This window comes from Camelus bactrianus, chromosome 27, assembly GCF_048773025.1.
Source record: "Camelus bactrianus isolate YW-2024 breed Bactrian camel chromosome 27, ASM4877302v1, whole genome shotgun sequence".
Lineage (NCBI taxonomy): Eukaryota > Metazoa > Chordata > Mammalia > Artiodactyla > Camelidae > Camelus > Camelus bactrianus.
Window position 1 is genome coordinate 13430259 of NC_133565.1, and position 13644 is coordinate 13443902.

At 44.3% G+C, this 13644-nt stretch overlaps 1 protein-coding gene across 2 annotated transcripts in view; it reads left to right on the forward strand.

Annotated features, from left to right (window-relative positions):
* Positions 1–11466: 11466 nt before the first annotated feature.
* The window catches only part of OTUD7A (OTU deubiquitinase 7A), a 210682-nt gene continuing 208504 nt past the window's right edge, over positions 11467–13644 (forward strand). For both annotated transcript variants that reach the window (XR_012502680.1, XM_074354067.1), the window contains exon 1: positions 11467–11709. The gene's annotated coding sequence lies outside the window, so the exon portion shown is untranslated. The remainder of the gene's footprint in view (positions 11710–13644) is intronic.

Here is a 13644-nt window from a genome sequence, read left to right on the forward strand (position 1 = left end):
AAGGTGATAAATGTTTGTTGTTTTAAGCTGCTGAATGGAGGAAGGGGAGGTTTGTTGCACTGAAATAGGTACTTATTAAGATTATATATTTGCATGCATATATTATCTCCTGTATTAGACTATAATTTCCTTACAATGATTATTCAGATGTATCATGTTGTATCTAGCACAGTGCCCAAAGCCTAACAGGTCCTCCTGAAATGTTTATTGCATACGTGAATGAATCAATGAATGTCTGATCAACTTCAAGGACTGATTTTATTTGTCACACGTTTATTAAGAACCTAACTGGGAGTTTGGGATTTGCAGATAACACTACTATATACAAAATAGATAAACAACAAGGTCCTATTGTACAGTACAGGGAACTACATTCAATTTCTTGTGATAGCATATAGTGGAAAAGAATCTGAAAAAAAGTATGTATATCTATAACTGAATCACTAAGCTGTGCACCAGAAATAAACACAACCCGGCAAACTGACTCCATTTCAATAAAATAATAATAATAATAATAATAATAATAATAATAATAATAATAATAATAATAATAATAATAATAAATAAAAAGGAAAAATAAATAAAAAGGAAAAAAAAGAACTTAATAAGTCAGGCGTTGAGCGGGGCTCAGGTACACGTCTGAGCTGGGGCCCCAGAGGGCAAGTCTGAGATGAGCTACGCACATGCTCAAAGTCAGCCAGCCAAGGCTAGGGGCTGGGTGTTCATGCCTCTCTCCCCACTGACCACTCTGGTTGAGGCTGCCTCAGGGTATTCACGTTCTGCCATTTCTGGCTTGTCCCGTGAGTGGGTCCAAGCACACTCCCAACGTGGAAACCCAAGTGCTCAGGAGGAGAACCTCAGGCATGTGCAGCAAGCAGGTTCTGGCACAAGGCAGGGCACCAGCAGCATCTGCCATGGGATGAAGTGTAAAGGGAACGCCCGGCTCTAAGGGGCTCAGATTAGTGTTTAAACCAAAGAACCATGATTATAACAAAATATCAGGGGGAAATAATAAAAGTAAGTTGCTAGAGCTATGAATCCTCTCACTGCCTAGGGGGTTATGGAAGACTTCACAGGGAGGTGACGAATGAACTGAACCAGTGCTGCAGAGTGATTGAGAATTTGCCAGGAGGACAAAGCAGGGTGGGTGAGCTGGGAGGAGGGGGCAGCGTGTACAAGGGTGTGGAAGCGTGAAACACACTGTGTCAAGGATGGAAATGCCCATTTGTACCCTGGGTCTCAGCTGTGAGGGAGCCAGCAAGACAGGGGAAAGCCTGCAACCAAGGCACTTCAGCTCTGGAGGTATTTCCTGGAGGCACAAGTGCCACCACTACCTGGCCACCTGAACCTTGTGGGTCAGGACTCTAGGACTGGAGTCTATATTCCTGACCTTCCCAATATTCTCAACATTACTAGACTACCCAACACTCCCAACAGTACCCAAATTTCCAACATTATCAACATGCCAAACATTCCAACACTCTCAATAGTCCCTAAATTTCAAACATTCCTATCACCACCAACATTCCCAACACCCAAACATTCCCAACACCCCAACATTCCCAACACCCAAACATTCCCAACACCCCCAACACTCCCAACACTCCCAACACTCCCAACACTCCCAACATTCCCAACACTCCCAACATCCAAACATTCCCAACACCCCAACATTCCCAACACTCCCAAATTTCCTAACACCCCAACATTCCCAACACTCCCAACGTTCCCAACACCTCCAACATTTCCAACACTCCCAACACTCCCAACACCCTCAACATCCCCAACACCCAAACATTCCCAACACCCCAACATTCCCAACACCCTCAACATTCCCAACACCCTCAACATTCCCAACACCCAAACATTCCCAACACCCCCAATATTCCCAACACTCCCAACATTCCCAATACTACCAACATTTCCAACACCCCAACATTCCCAACACTCCCAACATTCCCAACACCCCAACATTCCCAACACCCAACATTCCCAACACCCCCAACACTCCCAACACACCAACATTCCCAACACCCCAACATTCCCAACACCCTCAACATTCCCAACACCCTCAACATTCCCAACACCCAAACATTCCCAACACCCCCAACATTCCCAACACTCCCAACATTCCCAACACTACCAACATTTCCAACACCCCAACATTCCCAACACCCCCAACATTCCCAACACTCCCAAATTTCCTAACACCCCAACATTCCCAACACTCCCAACATTCCCAACACCTCCAACATTTCCAACACTCCCAACACTCCCAACACCCTCAACATTCCCAACACCCAAACATTCCCAACACCCCAACATTCCCAACACCCCCAACATTCCCAACACTCCCAAATTTCCTAACACCCCAACATTCCCAACACTCCCAACATTCCCAACACCTCCAACATTTCCAACACTCCCAACACTCCCAACACCCTCAACATTCCCAACACCCTCAACATTCCCAACACCCAAACATTCCCAACACCCCAACACTCCCAACACCCTCAACATTCCCAACACCCAAACATTCCCAACACCCCAACATTCCCAACACCCCCAACATTCCCAACACTCCCAACATTCCCAACACTACCAACATTTCCAACACCCCAACATTCCCAACACTCCCAACATTCCCAACACCCCAACATTCCCAACACCCAAACATTCCCAACACCCCCAACATTCCCAACACTCCCAACATTCCCAACACTACCAACATTTCCAACACCCCAACATTCCCAACACCCCAACATTCCCAACACTCCCAAATTTCCTAACACCCCAACATTCCCAACACCCCCAACATTCCCAACACCCTCAACATTCCCAACACCCCAACATTCCCAACACCCTCAACATTCCCAATGCCCCAACATTCCCAACACCCCAAACATTCCCAACACCCCAAACATTCCTAACACCCCCAACATTCCCAACACTCCCAACACTCCCAACACTCCCAACATTCCCAACACTCCCAACATTCCCAACATTTCCAAAACCCCAACATTCCCAACACCCAAACGTTCCCAACACCCCAACATTCCCAACACCCCCAACATTCCCAACACCCCCAACATTCCCAACACTCCCAACATTCCCAATACCTCAACATTCCCAACACTCCAAACATTCCCAGCATTCCCAATATAACTCGAATTCCCAACAAGCTCAACACCAACTTTCACAACATTCACAGCATCCCTAACACCTCCAACATTCCCCAAATCCCCAGTAAACATCCCCAACATTCCTAACCATCTCAACCCTCTCAGGAAGCATCATGTACCAGATGAGATCCTGGCCTCTGAAGCTGAGCAAACCAAAGGCCTGTCCTTGCTGTGATGAGTGAGGACTGGGGTCTTTCCTGTGTGTTTTTGTGACTGTAGGGCAACTAAAACTCTTGCCTATATTTGGAGGTTGTTATAGACTGAATATTTGCATCCCAGAAAAATTTATATATTGAAGCCCTAACCCTCAATGTGATGGTGCTAGGAGATGTGGTCTTTGGGAGGTGATTGGGTTTAGAGGAGGTCATGAGGGAGGAGCCCCCTGATGTATTAGTGCCCCGATAAGAAGAGACTTCTTGTTCTCTCTCTGCCACGTGAGGACACAGTGAGAAGGGGGCTTTGTACAAGCCAGGAAGCAGGTCCTCACCAGAACCTGACCCCACTGGCACCCTGGCCCTGGTCTTCTAGCTTCCAGAGTGTGAGAAATAAATGTCTGTTACTTAAGCCACTCAGTGTATCACATTTTGTTATGTAAGCCGAGCTGACCAAGACAGAGACTGCTTGGAGAGGCTGGGACTTGCCTTCAATTGCAGAAGCCAGGACGTTTCCAATACTCTGGTTCTATAACCCCCAGAAGCTGGAGCATAGGCTGGGGCCTGCACCAGGCCCTGGGATGTGGGTCTGCAGAGAACATAAGGGTGTTGACACTGACACCTGGGGACTTGAAGCATCCTCATGGCCCTCCTGCTAAGGCGGGGACCCTGGAGGTCAGATAATAAATGGGGGTCTACATAAAATAAAATAAAATAAAATAAAATAAAATAAAATAATACCATTTGCAGCAACGTGGATGGACCTGGAGACTGCCATTCTATGTGAAGCAGCCAGAAAGAGAAAGAAAAATACCATATGATATCAGTTATATGTGGAATCTAAAAAAAAAAAAAAGATGAACTTATTTACAAAACAGAAATAGACTCACAGACATGGAAAACAAACTTATGGTTACCGGTGGGGTGAAGGAGGTGGGAAGGGATAAACTGGGAGTTCAAGATTTGTAGATACTAATATATATAGAATAGATAAACAAGTGTATGTTGTATAGCACAGGGAACTACATTCAGTATCTTACAGTAATGTATGGTGAAAAAGAGTATGAAAATGAATATATGTATGTGTATGTATGGCTGAAGCATTGTGCTGTACACCAGAAACTGACGTAACATTGTAAACTGACTACACTTCAATAAAAAATATATATATACACAAAAAAATGGGGGCCTAGTCCAGGCCCCTCAGGGTTGGGGGGCTGTGTGGGAGTTATGGGAGGAAGATATGCAAGGAACACAGTCATCTCTCAATCCATGCCCAGTATTGGTTTTTGGTTTTTTTGGGTTTTTTTTTTCAGAATTTGTTAGTGTTTTGTGGGCTCCTTCAAAAGGATCCTTTCTCATACAGGGTGAGTGGTTTTGCTCTAACCCAGCTCTCCTATTAACTAAAGATGGACTTTCACAGAACTTTCTTTCTATGCCTCCACATCCTCCATCCTGGGGGACCCATCCTCCTGTTTCCCTGAGTCCTGCCAAGTGCACACCAAAGGGAGGTGAACTGCCGCCATCAGTTCCTCTAGATGAGATCATCCCTTCTCTGGAGTTTTACTGCTGCAGAGGAAGAAAATTGTTCTCAACATTATTATTGTGATTTGAGAGTCTCCGGTTTTATGATTTTCGTTTGTGTTTTTGTCCTAGGAATAAAGAAATTTGGCAATTTTATGTGCCTTTGGTTTCTTTTGGGGGGGGTGAGGAAGGTGGGGCAGTTTCCATAGCAGTAAAAGATTCACTCCATAGTGACATTTACAATGTCTCAACTACAGGTAGGAGTCTATTTGTACTTTTAAGCTTTGGCAAAGATTTCACCCAACTATATCTCTCTATTCTACCTGCTTAAAATTTGCTCTAAAAGATTAAAAAAAAAAAAGAGTAGCAGGGCATGAATCTCTAAGTTTTCAAGAAACGTAACTTTTTTGTTTATGCCACATAATTTATTTTGTAAGCCTCCTTCCGCTGGTGGGAGAAATGAAATTTCAGGCAACTCAGGCCTCCCCCCGCCACACACACACACACACACACACACACACACACACACACACACACACACACCTCCTTCCTTCTTCCTGCCAGTGGCAACTGTTGTTTTGGATATTTTCTTGGTGTTGTGGCCTCAGGGGTGACGGCGATGGGTGTCTATTCTTGTTGAGTCATCCTCTGCCTGCTGTCCCCTGAAGGGTGCATCTGCACAGGGATCACTGTCACCACCATGCACAAGTTTCTGCTCCATCACCCTCACTTCTGGTTGCAGGGTCCCTTCAACCTAGCTACTTGGGTCTCCTCTTAAAGACCTCAAAGTAGCCCACTTCAGTCTACGCCACTGAAGGGCCGCAGTGGGACAGAGGTGGCCTTCTCCTGACACTTGGGGAATTGTTTCACTGCTTTCTAGGCAACCTGGGAGTGCAAGGGAGCTCTGTGATCAGGATGAATCTTTTTGCTTCCAAGACCCACATGCCTAGGGCCACATCTGCGCTCAGGTGGGGTGGGGCACTCAGGGGCTTCACGAGCCAGTGGGGGCCCCATCCTCCTGCTTCCCTGAGTCCCCTGGATTCTGCCCCACCCTCTGGCCATCTCCACCTCCACCTCCCTTCCAGGGCTTTCCAGGCGGCTTGCCCTGGGCCTCCAGCTCTGAGTCCCACAACTCCACAGTTGCCCTTTTCTTCTCTGATATCCTCCCATTCCACCCCCTGCCCAGGAAAACTTCACCTACTATTAAGGTTGGGAGAAGCTGACTCAAAATGAGCACGAATTTTTCTTTTACCCTTTTCAGATAACTTTTATTACAGCATATTGTTATGATTGTTCTAATTTATTAATCATTTTTTTAATTTTTTAAATCGAAGTATAGCTGATTTACAGTGTTGTGCTAGTTTCAGGTGCACAGCATTGTGAGTCAGATATATGGCTATATCTATATATATATCTATATATCAATACATATATTCTTTTGCAGACTCTTTCAGATCCATTAAGGGTTATTACAAGCTATAAATATAGTTTCCTGTGCTACACAGTAGGAATAAATGAAAGTAAAATACAATCTTTAACTTTTCTTATTCTTGATTGATCTAAAAGAGAACTGCGTGTTTAAAGCAGTACTAGTGATGAGGTATTAGGAAATTATGCATGTGGATGAGTAAGTGAATGACAGCAGCATCACAAAGAATGAGAGAAAGGATTGGGAACATGTGGTTATAAGATGTCTGTACTGCATGTGAAGCTGAATAGTGTTATTTGGAGGTGTACACAAATCAGTGAAAAATGTATACTGAACCACTAAAAGTTCTTAAAAGAAGTACAGCTGAGGGTTAAGAGAGCAGATAAAATGGAATCATATAAAATGCTCAGTTAAAACCAGAGAGGGCAGAAAAATGAGTCACAGGCAACCAGTAGAAAATAGTTATAAACATGGTTGATATTAATCCAAATATATCAATGATTAGTGGGGAGGGTATAGCTCAGTGGTAGATCACATACTTAGCGTGCACAAGGTCCTGGGTTCAATCCCCAGTACCTCCATTAAAAATAAATAAATAAAAACCTAATTAGTCCCCCACAAAAATTAAAAACAAACACAAATATATCAATCATCATGTTCAACATGAATGGTTTAAACACATCAATTAAAAGACAGATGTTGCCAGAGTGGATAACAAGACCCAACCATATGGTGTCTACAAGGAGCCTACCTTAAACCAGTCTGTTTGGTTAAAAGTAAAGGTGTGAAGAAAGATTTACCGTGCTAGCCCTAATCAAAAGAAAACTGGAATAGCTAAAACGGTTTCAGACAAACAGACTTGAGAACAAGGGACCTTATTAGGAATAAAAGTGGGGGAAACTACACAATCATAAAGAGGCCAATTCTCCAAGAAGACAAAATAATTCTAAATTGTTTGCACCTAACAAAAGAGCATCAAAATAGGTGAGGCAAAAATTGATAACCATAAAAAAGGAAATTGAACAATCTACTGTTAGAGTTAGACAATTTGGGAATCCTCTTTGGATAGTTCAAACAGGCAGAAAATCAGTAAGGACACAGGTGACCTGAACAGCACAATCAGTCACCTTTATCTAACTGACATTTATAACTACTCTACCTAAGGACAGCAAAATATGCATTATCCCCAAGCTCACATGGAATATTCATCAACAAAGACCACATTCTAGGCCACAAAACAAACCTTACACATTATAGAAAAGTATAAATTACACAGTGTGTTCTTAGATTGCAATTGAATTAATCTAGAAATCAAGAACAGAAAAGTAGCTGAAAATCCCCAGTTAGTTGGAAACTAAACAAATGCATTTCTAAAAATACTTGGGTCAAAGAAGAACTCTCAAGTGTAATCAAAATATATTTAATTAAATTGAAGTAGACATATAACCTATCAAGCGAGGATGTGCTGTTTGCAGCAAAAGCAGTGCTTAGAGCAAAAATTATGGCATTAAAGGGAAAAGAAGAAAGCAAAAAATCAACAATTTAAGCTCCAGTAAAACTTATATTGAGCAATTTAAGCCTAAGCAAACAGGGAAAAAAGAGAAATAATAAAAACTAGAGAAGAAATAAATGAAATTGAGAAACAGAAAAACAATAGAGAAAATTTACAAAACACAAAACTGATTCTTTGACAAGATCACTAAAATTTATAAAACTGAAAAAAAAACTGTATACCAGAAATTGACACAACATTGTAAACTGCCTATACTTCAATAAAAAAAGAAATTTATAAAACTGTCCCAGGCTAACTAAGAAAAAAAGATATTGGACACAGTTTACCAATATCAGAAATGGAAAAGGATTCATCCCTTCTGACTTCACGAATTTGAGAAAAAATTACCCACCAATTTGAATATTTAGAAGAAATGGACCAATTCTTTGAAAGACACAGCTATCAAAATGTATGCAAGAACAAACAAAATGTATGCAAGAACAAACAAACAGGTAAAATGCCCATATCAATAAAAATAAACTCATTCTATGAAGCCAGCATTGCCCCAGTATCAGAACAAGATAAAGGTTTACCAGGAAAGGAAAACTACAAACCAATATCTCTCATAAACATAAATGTAAAACTCTTCAACACTATATTAGCAAACTGAATCCAGCAACGTATAAAAGCAAATATAAACCACGACCAAGCGTAATTTATCCTGGGTATGCAAGAATGCTCAACGTTCTAAAATCAAACAAGTAATCCGTCATACCAACAGGCCAAAGAAGAATCACACAGTCATATCAATAGATGCAGAGAAAGCATCTGACAAAATTCACATCCATTCATTTAAAAAAGAAAACTCTCAGTAAACTAGGAATAGAGAGGGACTTGCTCAATTTAATGAAGAATAGGCACCAAATCCTACAGCTGACATCATACCTGATGGTGACAAGCTTCCTCCTATAATGAGGAACGAGGCAAGGACATCCTCTCTTATCACTCCTAGTCCACACAATACTGGAATTCCTAGCTAGTTCAATAAGATAAAATAAGAAAACATATACAGATTGCAAAGAAAGAAATAAAACTGTCTCTATTAGTAGATGGCAATATTCTAGTAGGAAATTCCGAAGAATCCTCAAAAACATTCCTGAAGCAAGTACAGCAAGGTTGCAAGATACATGGTTAATATAAATAAAATAAAATAAAATAAAAGCCAACTGCTTTCCTATATTCCAGCAGTGAACCACTGAAATTAGAAATTAAAAACAGTATCATTTATAGTAGCTCCATAAAATAAAATACTTACATGTAATTCTAATAAAATATGTATGGGACTTCTATAGAAAATTACAAAATATTGCTGAAAAATTCAAAGCAGATTTAATTAAATGGAGAGTTATTTCATATTCACAGATTGGATGACTCAATATTGTTAATATGTAAATTCTTCCAAATTTGATCTACAGATTCAGTGGAATCCCAATCAAAATCCATACAAGCTATTTTGTAGCTATCTATAAATTGATTCTGAAGTTTATATGAAAAGACAGAAAAATTCAAATAGCAAACACGGTACTACAATGAACAGACGGAAGAATGACATTACCCAACATGAAGACTCACTCAAAGCTATAGCACTCAACACAGTGTGATATTATTGGTCAAAGAATGGACATGGGGATCAGTGCAACAGAACAGACCAACACAAATACGGTCAATTGGTCTTTGACAAAGGACCAAAGGCAATTCAATGGGGAAAGGATTTTTTTTTCCCAAAAAGTAATGATGGAACACTGAACATTTACATGTCAAAAAAAAAAAAAAAAAGAATCTTGACACACATAGACATACACCAAAATTTAAAAATTAATCATAGACCTAAATGTAAAATAGAAAACTATAAAACTTCAAGAAGAAAAGGTAGATTTAAATCTATATAATATCGGGTTTGGTGATGTTTTCAATATAATATCACAATTATGATCCCTAAAAGAAAAAATATGCCAAGGTAGACTTAACTCAGGTTAAATACTTCTGCTCTGCAAAAGACTGTCAAGAGAATGAAAAGACAAGCCTCATACCGACAGTAAATAGTTGCAAAACACATATCATATAAAGTACTTCTATCTAAAATATACAAAGAACTCTTAAAACTCAACAAGACCCAATTTAAAAATGGGCAAAAAAATGTGTACAAACATCTCGCCAGAAAAGATACACAGATAGCTAATAAGCAAATGAAGTGATGCCAGACATTATTTTTCATTAGGGAACTGAAAATTAGAGCAACAATTAAATCTCTCCACACCAATGAGAATGTCTAATATATAGCAAATATCAAGTTCTGGCAAGGATTCAGGAGAGTGGGACTCTCATACACTGCTGGTGGTTATGAAAATGGTGTCGACACCTGGAAAACTGTTTTTAGGGTTCCTATAACGTGAAACAAATTTACCAAAAGATCTACCACTGGCATTCCAACGTATTGACCCAACTAATTTGAAAACTTGTTCATCCAAAGTTCTGCATGCAACTGTTTGTAGAACACCTATTCACAATCGCCTCTAAATGGAAATCTTCAATGGATGAATAAACTAAATACAGTACAAATAATGGGATAGTATCCAATAATAAAAACAACCATTAATACCAACAACATTGGTGAATCTCAAAGGCATAATGGTGAATGAACAAAGTCAGTTTCATCATGCTGCATAGTGCCTAATTCTAGGTAGACAACATTACGAAAAAGACAACTACAGCAATGGAGAATCTATCGGTGGTTGCCATATGTCAGAACATACTAGGATTTGGGGAAGGTGTGGCTATGAAAGGGCAACAAGAGGGAGTTCTTTGGGTGATGCATCCTAGCTGTGCTGATGGTTACATAGATACAAACAAATGTTTGAAAATTCACAGGACTGTATATCCAAGAAAATAAAAACTCAGTTTTACCGGATATTAATTTAAGAAGTCAAATAAATTACTAACCATAGTGTATATACACATACAATGTTTAAAACCAATCAGAAGTCCTAAACTAAGAGTGTAACAACGATTGCCAAGAAACGCATGAGAAGAGTATTAGTAATCTGCAATATAACCTGTTATTTGGGAAAGTGGGGCGCTGTTACACCAAGAGGGTAATGTGAGAGGAGGCAGAAAGCAGTGAGCAGGCCTGGGTATCAGCGAGAAGTGGTGGCACGCAAAAGTTTTCAGAGGAAGGCAAGAAATGGGGAAAGGTCAGAGAACCCGTTTAAGAGGTAAAAGGACCTACTTCGGATTAGGTGTGATGCCCTGGCCCGGAAGCAGGGCTTGGAAATGGAGCCGAGACAGAATGGGTCGGAAAAGTTTGGGGTGCTTAGGAAGAAAGAGTGAGCAGGAAGGAAGAAATGGTAAAGGTGTGAGGCAGGCAGACGAGCAAAGGCAGGTTATTTAAGCAGCACTTCCTGCAGTCCGGGAGGCAGGTGCCAACAGGCACCTGAAAGGGCGAGCGCGGGAGCCTGGGAGCGCGGGTGCGGAGACGCGCGCTAGGGCTGCCCCGCGCTCTCTACCGGGATCGGGTCGGCGGGGCGGGGGCGGGGCGCGCGCACGTCCCCGCGAGGCGGGTGCGGGGCGCAGCTGCTGCCGGTGACGTCAGGGGCCGCGCGCGCTGGGCGGCTGCGGGCGGAGCCGGGAGGCGGGCGCTGCGCGCGGCCGCGGGCGGAGCGGAGGGTCGCGAGGGGCGGAGCGGAGCGCGGGAGGAGGCGGGGGAGGAGAGGCCCCCGGACCGCGAGCGGCAGCTGGGGAGGGGGCCGCGGAGCCGGAGCGCCAGCAAACAGCTGATCTGGTTTTCCTGTAAAGCGAGAGAAAATGGAAGTCGGGTAGCGGCGACTGCGGCGCTGCGGGCTGGCCGAGCGGAGCGGCGCGGCGGCGCGGCAGGTGAGACGGCGCTGGCCGCGGTGCTGCCGGCGGCGGTGGGGCCGGGGCCGGGGCCGGGGACCCTGCAGGTGCGCCGTCCGAGCGCGGCGCCAGATCCCTCCGCGGCTTCGCGGCGAAGCAGGTGGGCGCAGAGGCCGGGCAGCCCCGGGCCCGGGGCCCGGGGGCGCAGGGGTCGCGGGCCCGGCGCGGGGCTCGCCGGCGCTTCTGCATTGCGGGCTCCTCTCTGGACCCCGCGGGCGCCGCGGCCACCGGCTCCGGCTTGGCGCCCGGCGCGTCTCCGGGGCAGGGCGCGGCGCTCCCGCTGGGTCGCGGACGCTGTCTTCGCCGGGCCCCTGAGCTGTCTGCACTGGAGCGTGATGACAGGCGTGGGGGCACCGGCCCCTCGGTCCGTGTGGGCGCGCAGGGGGTCCCGGGCCGCCGACAGACTCCCAGGCACGGCCCAGAAGCAGCGCGTGAGGCCGCCGGCCGGGTGCCTGGGCTGTGGCTGCGTGGGCCAGAGCGGCCCGGTGCACCGCTCGCTCGTTCCACTGGGTCTGGCTGGACAGCAGGAGAACCGTTAATGCAATTTGGCTGTGAACCCGGAGGCCTTCCCTAGTATCTTCTCACAGAGGGAGGAAAAAAATTGCATCTGCTGTGCTTTCGGTGCTCCTTTAAATTCGGGAGATGTCAGTGATGTCATCATTAACAAAAACTTTCCTTCATTGGACACGACCGCTCAAGTGCACCCTCCTCCCCGTGCAGCTTTCGCAGCCCTTGGAGAATCTTTGCAACAGAACGGATTTGCCTTTGCTCTCTGAACTCGACAGCCTTACGTAGGTGAAAACGTTTTTTATGTTGATTTCTTGGCTTAGGAGTTAATAGATTTGAGAGTGGCGGTCGGGAAACTTGTTAGATCCCCACGGATCTGGGAATCACTTCATGCACATCACAAGGATCCAGGGGAGAGTCATACCTGACACTTACAGGGTGGTTTCCTGGTTTTATCTTTACAAAGGAGCATGAGCTGGGAGACGAAAAATGTAAAAAGATACTATATTTGAGATGGCAGATGCTGTGTTCAGGGAAAGGTAGATGGTGTGGCCTAAATCTTTACAAGCCTTGATTGCTTCCGGAAAATCTATAGGTCTCTTTCCTCTCCATTACCACCACCACTAGGATGGGTCTGAGAGCAGCCTGTCCCGGAGGTGACAGCTTCTCTGGGGACCCCCTGTCTTTCCTTTCTATAGCAGCTGTGCTGCCCACCAGCCTCCACGGCCAAGTCCAACACCTGAAAAGGGTTGGAAACGTGCAGAGGCCAAGACCTACCTGGACAGCCCACAAAGTTCTGGGGGATTTTCCCCCCTTAGTATGAGCACTTTGCCATCACTATTGCATGTGTGAGTTCCATATGACCGACTGTTACGGGAACAAAAGTAAGCAAGTTCCCAAGACAGTGTGCACATCTATTTAAGCCTATCATATCGAAAGGATATTCAATAAGGGACCAAAATATTGACATCTTTGTATTTAACAATGAATGACTACTCTGGATTGGTTCAGATAAGCATGTCTTAAATTATTAGTGTGGTCCTATTGGGTCTGTAAGGAATTTAATAGCATATGCCATGCAGAAGTTTGAGTCTGATCAGGAAAGGGATGCTCTGGAACCCTGAATTTGTATAGAGAAAATGGAGATACAGTGCTTCACCTTAAGCCATAGTAACATCCTGGGTGGCAGGGGATGGAAACCATTGCATTGTGGAGGCTTGCCACATGTAGGTCTCAGCGTGGATCCTGGGTGGCAGGTGTCCCCTTCAGAAGTAGTTGCAGAGGCCCTCAGCCTGGGTGGAGGCCAGCAGTAGCGTCGCGGAAAAGCCGAACTGTCTGTTCTCACCTTGTGGAGAGGGGGAGGGGCACGTCCCTCTGAAGCCAGCGTTATGTTCATGGCTGAAGGTG